This window comes from Physeter macrocephalus, chromosome 15 (genome assembly GCF_002837175.3).
Source record: "Physeter macrocephalus isolate SW-GA chromosome 15, ASM283717v5, whole genome shotgun sequence".
Classification (NCBI taxonomy): Eukaryota; Metazoa; Chordata; class Mammalia; order Artiodactyla; family Physeteridae; genus Physeter; species Physeter macrocephalus.
In genome coordinates, this window is record NC_041228.1 from 2,218,271 (window position 1) to 2,226,672 (window position 8,402).

At 51.0% G+C, this 8,402-nt stretch overlaps 1 pseudogene; it reads left to right on the forward strand.

Moving 5' to 3' along the window:
• Positions 1-6,956: 6,956 nt before the first annotated feature.
• LOC102980509 (40S ribosomal protein S3a-like) lies at positions 6,957-7,971 on the forward strand (annotated as a pseudogene).
• Positions 7,972-8,402: the final 431 nt, after the last annotated feature.

Below are 8,402 nucleotides of genomic sequence, written 5' to 3' on the forward strand. Positions count from 1 at the left end.
ACGACTGAAGCCTGCGCGCGCCTAGAGAACAAGAGAAGCCACCACGATGAGAAGCCCTCGCTCGCCGCAACTAGAGACCACCCGCACGCAGCAACAACGACCCAACGCAGCCATAAATAAATACATAAACAAATTTATATTAAAAACAAAAAAAAAGATGGGCCAAAGACCTGAACAGACACCTCACCAAAGAGGACACGGAGATGGCAGATAAGCACCTGAAAAGATGCTGCATATCATCTGACATCAGCGAAATGGAAATTCAAACCATGAGATGCCACTGCACCCCTATTAGAATGGCCAAGATCCAGAGCACTGACACCACCAAATGCAGGTGAGAGTGTGCAGCATCAGGGGCCCTCGTCACCGCTGGTGGGAGCGCAGGACGGTGCAGCCACGCTGGAAGGCAGTTTGGTGCTTTCTTACAAAACTACACACACTCTTACCATGCGGTGCTCCTTGGTATTTGCCCAAAGGAGCTGAAAACTTAGGTCCACACAAAAACCTGCACATGGATGTTTATAGCAGCTTTATTCATAATGCCCAAAACTTGGAAACAACCAAGATGTCCTGCAGTAGGTGAATCAATAAATACATCAAGGAAACAGTATCCAGCACTAAAAAGAAATGAGCCATCAAACCATGGAAAGCCATGGAGAAGCCGTAAATGCACATTACCAAGTGAAAGAAGCCAGTCTGAGAAAGCTACATGCTATAGGATTCCGACTACATGACATTCTGGAAAAGGCAAAACTATGGAAACAGTAAAAGGATCAGCGGTTGCCACCCCCAGTGTGTGTGGCGTGAGGGTGGAAAGAATGAATAAGCAGAGCACCGATTTTTAGGGCGGTGAAACTACCACTATCTAATGGTAGATACATGGCATTACACATTACACATTATGTGCCCAAACCCAAGAATGTACACCACCAAGAGCGACCTTAACGTCAACTCTGGTCTCTCGAGGATTAGGACGTGTCGATGTAGGATCAACCATTTACCAAACACATCACGCTGGCGGGGGAAGCTGACAATGGGGGAGGCTGTGTGTGTCTGAAGATGGGGGTTTACAGGAGGAACTCTGTGCTTTATGCTAAATTTTGCTGTGGACCTAAAACTGTTCTAAAAAATAAAGTTTATTTTTTTTAAAATGTTGTATCCTTACATTAGAAAAACGGAAGACACAGTCAAAAACATCTGACCAGAAAGGCATTAAGAGGTGGTCACGCCATGACTCGGGGACCCTTTCTCACACCTGAAACTATCCAGCTGCGAATTGACCTGCCTCAGTTATTATGTGTGTCACTTGCAGAAACCCAGGTTGGTTTCCTGTGATCACTCACTCCAATGTGCCTCTAGTGTAGTGTATTTGGGCTAAAGAATTATAAAATTAACACAGACTTAAACTAGACATGTTTAACACACAGCTCAACATCCATGTGGATTAGTGTGTGCTCTGGTCTGAACGTCTGTGGCCCCCCTCAAATACACACGTTGAAACCCTAACCTCCAAGGTGATAGATTAGGAGGTGGGGCCTCCAAGAGGCGATCAGGTTATGAGGGTGGAGCCCTATGAATGAGATCAGTGCTCTTATGAGACCCCAGAGACATCTATGAACCAGGAAGCAGGCCCCCTAAGACAGACTTCCCCCGTCTACGGTATTCTGTTATGGTAGCCAAATGGACTGAGACACTGAATCTGTCTGAAACAAGGAGATTCCTGGGTTCCACCTGGGCGCACCGAAACAGAACTCTGGGCAAGGGCCCGAGAACCAGCAGGCCAACTCGCTCCAAGTGTGAGCCACTGGCTGCAGGCACATTGCCGCCCGTGCCCCCTTCACTCTCCAGGGTCCCGGCTGGACAGCGCACTGCCCCTCTGGATAGAAATGACCAAAAGCTGATCTATGACTTAACTCTTCATAACCCAGCCTTTGAGCATTCTGTGTTCCAAGACCTAGTCAAGGACACTTCAGAAACCAAACATGACCCACGTCAGACCTGACGCCCCTTTGGATCTGTGCTCCTTTCGATCAGTCTGCTGTGAAGTTGGGGGGAGGGGGGGACGAGGAGGGATGTGACTGCGTGTGTTCTTGTGCCTGTGTGTGTGTGTCTGTCAACTACTCGGAGTATTAAGAGACCGAATGGAAGGAAATCTGGAAAGGGGCCCCAGGGAGCGAGGGGATGACACTATTGCTACACCGTAACAAGTCAGTCTGATTAAAGTTCTTCTCAAGGGATGAGCAGCCCGCCAATGCTCCGGCGCGCTTCTCCTGGGCTTCTCTGCTGTGGGCTACGCAGCCCAGCCCTGCACCCTGGCCCCTCCCCAGACGGAGCCCGGTCTCTTCAACCAGAGGGCACCCTGCAAGGCGGGTGACGGCTCTCGGCACACGCCACACCCACCGTGAGCTCTCAGAGCGGGGGACTCAGACCCTCTTGCGTGTCTGCAGGACGGACAGTCCCGGTTGTCAAGGTCCTGGCAGCGTGGCATCCTTGGAGGTGGCCTGGGCCCTCGCTTTTCCTTCAGGTGCCGTCAGACCCGGGGGGCACCCAACACCAGCGTCCCAACCTTTCTCCCACCCTGGCGCCCCGGGGAAGGGAGAAGGCGCTCCCTGCAGGAGGTAAGTGGGCCCGGGCCGCCCACCCACTCGCTGACAACAGGGCCAACCGAGGAGCAGCTCGGGTCACACTGGGTGGGCACAGGCACCCGGATGGCTTGATTATAATGAATTCGCAAGCACGGAAGGCAGAGGACCAGGCGAAGCATGATTGCTCCATTCAAAAAAGAAAACCAGTTTTTAGAAATCCCTCCCCCTTTAGAGAGAAAAGCAGGATAATCACAGAGCTCCAGGAAAATCCATTTCTCTTCTGAACAGGAAGCAGAAACCAGCGTGTCAACGCCAATGAACAGTAGAGATCATTTTTTATGCGCCTTTAAACTGGCATACTGCAATTTAAGTAAACTTTCAAAATACACACTCTCCTTCAGAACTATTTGTTAAAAGTCACCCCCAGCCCCCCGATAGATCACAGCATCTCACAATGTCAGGCCTATGTGGGGTTCTTCAGGAATCACTGTCTTTTTTTTTTTTTTTTTTTTTTTTTTTTTTTTTGTTATGAGGTGGGATCCTCCCGGACCGGGGCACGAACCCGCGTCCCCTGCATCGGCAGGCGGACTCTCAACCACTGCGCCACCAGGGAAGCCCAGGAATCACTGTCTTTAACGAGACAGGACACAAGAGCAGGGGCTCTCACCGTTGGGGTTTACATGTAGCGCACCCCAAACCGTCGCCGTCCTGCCTGTCGGGGGTCCCGGTGCCCTGTGTAGAGCCAACACACCTAACACGTCTAAGCAGACTCGTGCCCGAGCAGCGGGGAGGCCTGCGCTGGCCCTGCCTCCTCAGAGGTAATCTGTAGGCATCAAAAGGGCTTCCGCCAGCCCTGGGCTTCCTGGTCCCCAGGACGGCAGGAGGGCCACCACTGATTCCCCCACCCCGGCCAACGCCTGTGACCCCGAGGGCGGGCAGAGGGCAGGATGGGACGCGGGGGCTCAGATGGACCTAAAGGACAAGGGAGGTCACGTCTAAACCAGAGGGGAAGGGCCTCCGCCACGGCGCTCCCTGCAGAGGGTCTGGCAGGCACAGCCGAGCCCATCCGTGTGTGCCCAGCACGCTGGGTGAACCTGGGCCAGCTGCGCACCCACGGCGGCAAAGCGCATCGGGGCAGAGCCCTCCTGGAAGGGTAACCAAGAGGCTCCTGAGAACAATGTCCCTCCAGCTGTGAAGCGACCGGCCAAGGGCAGGGCGCTGATGGGAAGGATGCCAGGCAGCTTGACTGTCTCCACCCCCGGGGCCTTGGGTCTTCTCTGACAGCACACCCAACTCCAGAAGCCCCTCTTTCATCCAAAAAGGGAACATCAGAATTGCCACGAACTCCTACAGAGCCAGAATTCCTAGGACCTCCGGGGACAGGGCATGGCTGCAGGTCCCTCACGGTCGCAGCCCTGCCCAGACATGGAGGACTGCGTCATCTCTTAGGAAAGGAACCTGCGGCAGGATGAGGGGGTGAGTGGCGTGGAGCTCATGACAAGCACCAGGGAGCCAGCCCCCTTCCTGACTCCAGTCCAGAAGGAGCAAGGAAGGCTCGGCTCCCTCCACCAACCAGACAACCTCGGGGGAGCCCCGGTCAGCTCTGAGGCCATGTGTGTGGGAGCCACCTTCCTCCCCCCCGCCCCCCGCACAGAGAGCACCGTACAGGAATCCCTGCTGCCCCTGCCGTTCTGCCCCGGGGGCAGGGCAGCTGCCGCCCCGGACCATCTAAAAGCAGCGTGTCAGGTTAAAATAAGCAGAAAGGCACGTGGAAGCAAACTCGGCAAACTCTAGTGACAGCTTACATAACAGAAATCGTGTTTAATACTGGATCCTATCAAAGCACTTACCATCTATCCTACCTCCTAAAATTGAGAGGGCACGCCATTAGGACGGAGGTCAAGCGCGGTCCCAAACAGAACATCCGTCTTCACCTTCTACTAAAGCAAACTGTTACTGACACATGAAGGAAGGCAAGGCCTAGCATCCAACGCTCAGAAAGCTCATCTAGGAGGAAATTACACTGAAACAAGGACAGACTGCTTTGTCCCCAAAGAAAACATTCTCTGCAACAGCTACCTTCTTTGAAAACTACAGAAAGACCTGCCCACCTAACTTTTCACCTCTGACCTTTACACGGTTTTCCTTCATTTGCACAATCAGGTGAGTAGGTTTTTTGTTTTCTAATTAAAAAGCTGCCAGAGGTTTTTTTTTTCTTCCCCTTCTTCTGAATGCTTCTAGCATCAATCTGCTAGTTTAAGCCGCTCGGGTCAGAATGAAGCTTTGGCTACCATGGAAACAGGAGCAAGCTTTTAAACTGGGAGGCTCCTGGAACCCCAGCTAGCCTAGGAAAACCGAGCTTCAGGATCCACCTAAAATGCCAAGTGGGCAGCCACTTCCAACAGTTCCAGGAGAGACTAGTATTTCTCCAAACTTCTCATTACTTCATCTAAGGCGCAGGGCCAGGTACCAATAAACGCAGGCTCTGTCATCCACGATATGGAAGAGACGGGCAAGCTGCCTAAGGAGAGCTTAGGCAAATGGTAACAACCAAATGGTACTTTTAAAAAGTGAAAAGAAAGATTCCTCACATTACATACATATAATCAAGAACAAGGAATTCCCTGGCGGTCCAGTGGTTAGGACTCAGCACTTTCACGGCCGTGGGCCCGGGTTCAATCCCTGCTCGGGGAACTAAGATCCCGCAAGCCTCAAGGCACGGCCAGAACGAAAAGGAAAAAGAATAGACCTCAAAGACGGGGGTATAATTAAGGGATACCACTAAAGACTGCCGAGATGTAATGAACCCTTCTGATGGTACTTACATGGGATATCAAACCAAAGCAGTTTCCAGACTCTCCGTGTACCCTAAGGCAAAAAAGGATGCAGTGCTGCAAAAGGAGAACTGGAGACAACTCAACTGTCTAATATGGGATTACGTGAATTACGGTCCATGTGTCAGGTAAACACAAAATGTCAATGTTTTTAAAGAGAGGAAGTACGAAATATATTTGAGGAATGTTAAAATCAAAACTAGTTTTTTTTTTTAAAAGGTAACATTTTGGTGAATGAAGGGAACATACACAGCTTTAGTCTGGGGTTAAATTAATTCTTACTCTCTGAGACCATAAAAACAAACAACAGGGGCTTCCCTGGTGGCGCAGTGGTTAAGAATCCGCCTGCCAATGCAGGGGACATGGGTTCGAGCCCTGGTCCGGGAAGATCCCGCATGCCGCGGAGCAACTAAGCCCATGCACCACAACTACCGAGCCGGCACGCCACAATTACTGAAGCCCATGCACCTAGAGCCCGTGCTCCGCAACAAGAAGCCACTGCAATGAGAAGCCCGCACACCGCAATGAAGAACAGCCCCACCTCGTGGCAACTAGAGAAAGCCCGCGCGCAGCAACAAAGACCCAATGCAGCCAAAGATAAATAAAAATAAAATAAATTAAAACACCACCACCACCACCACCACCCAGCATTCTGCAGTCACCGCCCCGACCCCTGCACACCCCTTGCACACCTGAACGTGGCTGAAGGTCAGGGCGGGCTCCACACAGGGGGGGTGAGTCATGCCTGCACCATTTACAGGACAGCCTGGCACTGCTGAGCTGCCAAGAACGTGGTCTAAAGCCACACTGCAGACCTTGTGAAGTCTCTACACCCTTCAAAAACCCTCCCACCGACTCATGGTCACCTACAGTCGGTTTTACCCGGAGGGAGGCGCGGTCCATCAGGGAGGCCCTGTGCTGGGCCCCAGGCCCACTGCAGGCAGGGGACAGGGGAAGGCAAGGCAAGTGGCTTCCTCGGCCCAGCTCAGGGAACCGGCTGGAGCGCACAGGACAGCTCCCACGAAGGGGGAGGGGGCAGGAGGGAGCTTCCCGAATGGCGTCAATCAGACTGCAAGCTCACGGAATCTGTCCTCCCCTCTACAGAGAGGGGTAACCCCTTCACCTGCAGGGGCCCCGATGCTCTGTGAGGAAGAAACCCTGTCTGGTACCTGAATCCCCCTGCTGCCTGGAAAGGTCAGCTATTCAGAACCAGCGCTTTCCTGGGATCCCGGAAGCTGAAGTGCTCAAAGTAAGCAGTACTATCACCTGTGCAATTAATCATGACAGTCCTGGCTCCGTCAAAAATGACTTCTTAAAAACTGCAGCGCTTCCAGTATGTATAAAAAGCCTTAAGATGTAAATACCCTTTGATCTTGCAATTCTGCTCTTTGGAACTCTTTGGAAAGCAAAGCCCTGAACGGGGATGCTGACTACACCACTGAGAAACCTGCGAGGGTCCAAAAAAGACCTGGCCCCATAAAGTAAGGCAGATCCTGACACAAAACCCACATTGTGGGATTACCTGCTGACACGGAAACATGCCTAAAATTAGGTACAGAAAAGCAGATTAGAGCCCTTTTGGCTCTCTGAGCAGCATCATGGCGGTCGGAAAGAACGAGCGCCTCACGAAAGGCGGTAAAAAGGGAGCCAAGAAGAAAGTGGTTGGCCCCTTCTCTAAGAAAGATTAGTATGGTGTGAAAGCACCAGCTATGTTCAATATAAGAAATATTGGGGAAACACGAGTCACGAGAACTCAAGGAACCAAAATCACATCTGATGGCCTCAAGGGTCGTGTGTTTGAAGTGAGCCTTGCTGATCTGCAGAATGATGAAGTTGCATTTAGAAAATTCAAGCTTACTACTGAGGATGGTCAGGGCAAAAACTCCCTAATTTCCACGGCATGGATCTTACGGTCTCACCCGTGACAAAATGTGCTCCACGGTCAAAAAATGGCAGACCGTGATTGAAGCTCATGCTGATGTCAAGACTACCGATGGTTATTTGCTTCGTCTGTTCTGTGTGGGTTTTACTAAAAAACGCAACAATCGGATTCGGAAGACCTCTTATGCCCGGCACCAGCAGGTCCGCCAGATCCGCAAGAAGATGATGGACATTGTGACCCGAGAGGTGCAGGCAAATGACTTGAAAGAGGCGGTCGATAAATTGATTCCAGACAGCATTGGAAAAGACATAGAAAAGGCCTGCCAATCTATTTATCCGCTCCATGATGTCTTTGTTAGAAAAGTAAAAATGCTAAAGAAGCCCAAGTTTGAACTGGGAAAACTCATGGGGCTACATGGTGAAGGTAGTAGTTCTGGAAAAGCTACTGGGGATGAGACAGGTGCTAAAGCTGAACAAGCTAATGGATATGAGCCACCAGTCCAAGAATCTGTTTAAAAATCAGACTTTTAATGGTGACAAATAAAAGACCTTATTTGTGTGTGGGGTGGGGCGGGGGGGGGGAAGCAGATTATAAATCAAGTACACATTATGGTCCCGTTAAGTTTTTTTTTTAAAGGCATGGATGCAGAGAAAAAGGTATTCTGAGTGACTCATCATTTTATCTATCTATCTATCTATCTATACTTATTGCTTCTGTAGAACCCCAAATTATTTTTTAATTTAAAAAAAAGTAATAGATTTTTCTGGTTGCCCTATCCAAACATCACATAAGATCTAGATGCGTGGAATGATATTCCGGAGTGTTCTACAACGAAGATGAATCTCCGATGGCCAAGACAGTGCAGAGAGAGGTTTGCAATGCCATGCAGCCTGAGAGGGGTGGATGGGGAGAGGAGGGGCAGGGGTGGCAGGTTTGAAAAGCCACCTGTGGACTCACTGAGCTGCTGGCAGGTCCACGGAGAGCTGCTGGCAGGTCCACGGAAAGCTGCTACGGACTCGAAACTGATCACTAAGAAGTATCTCAGAAGCTTTCCCCAATCTGACACCAGCAATAAAGTGACTCAAGACTGTTGTATAAGCG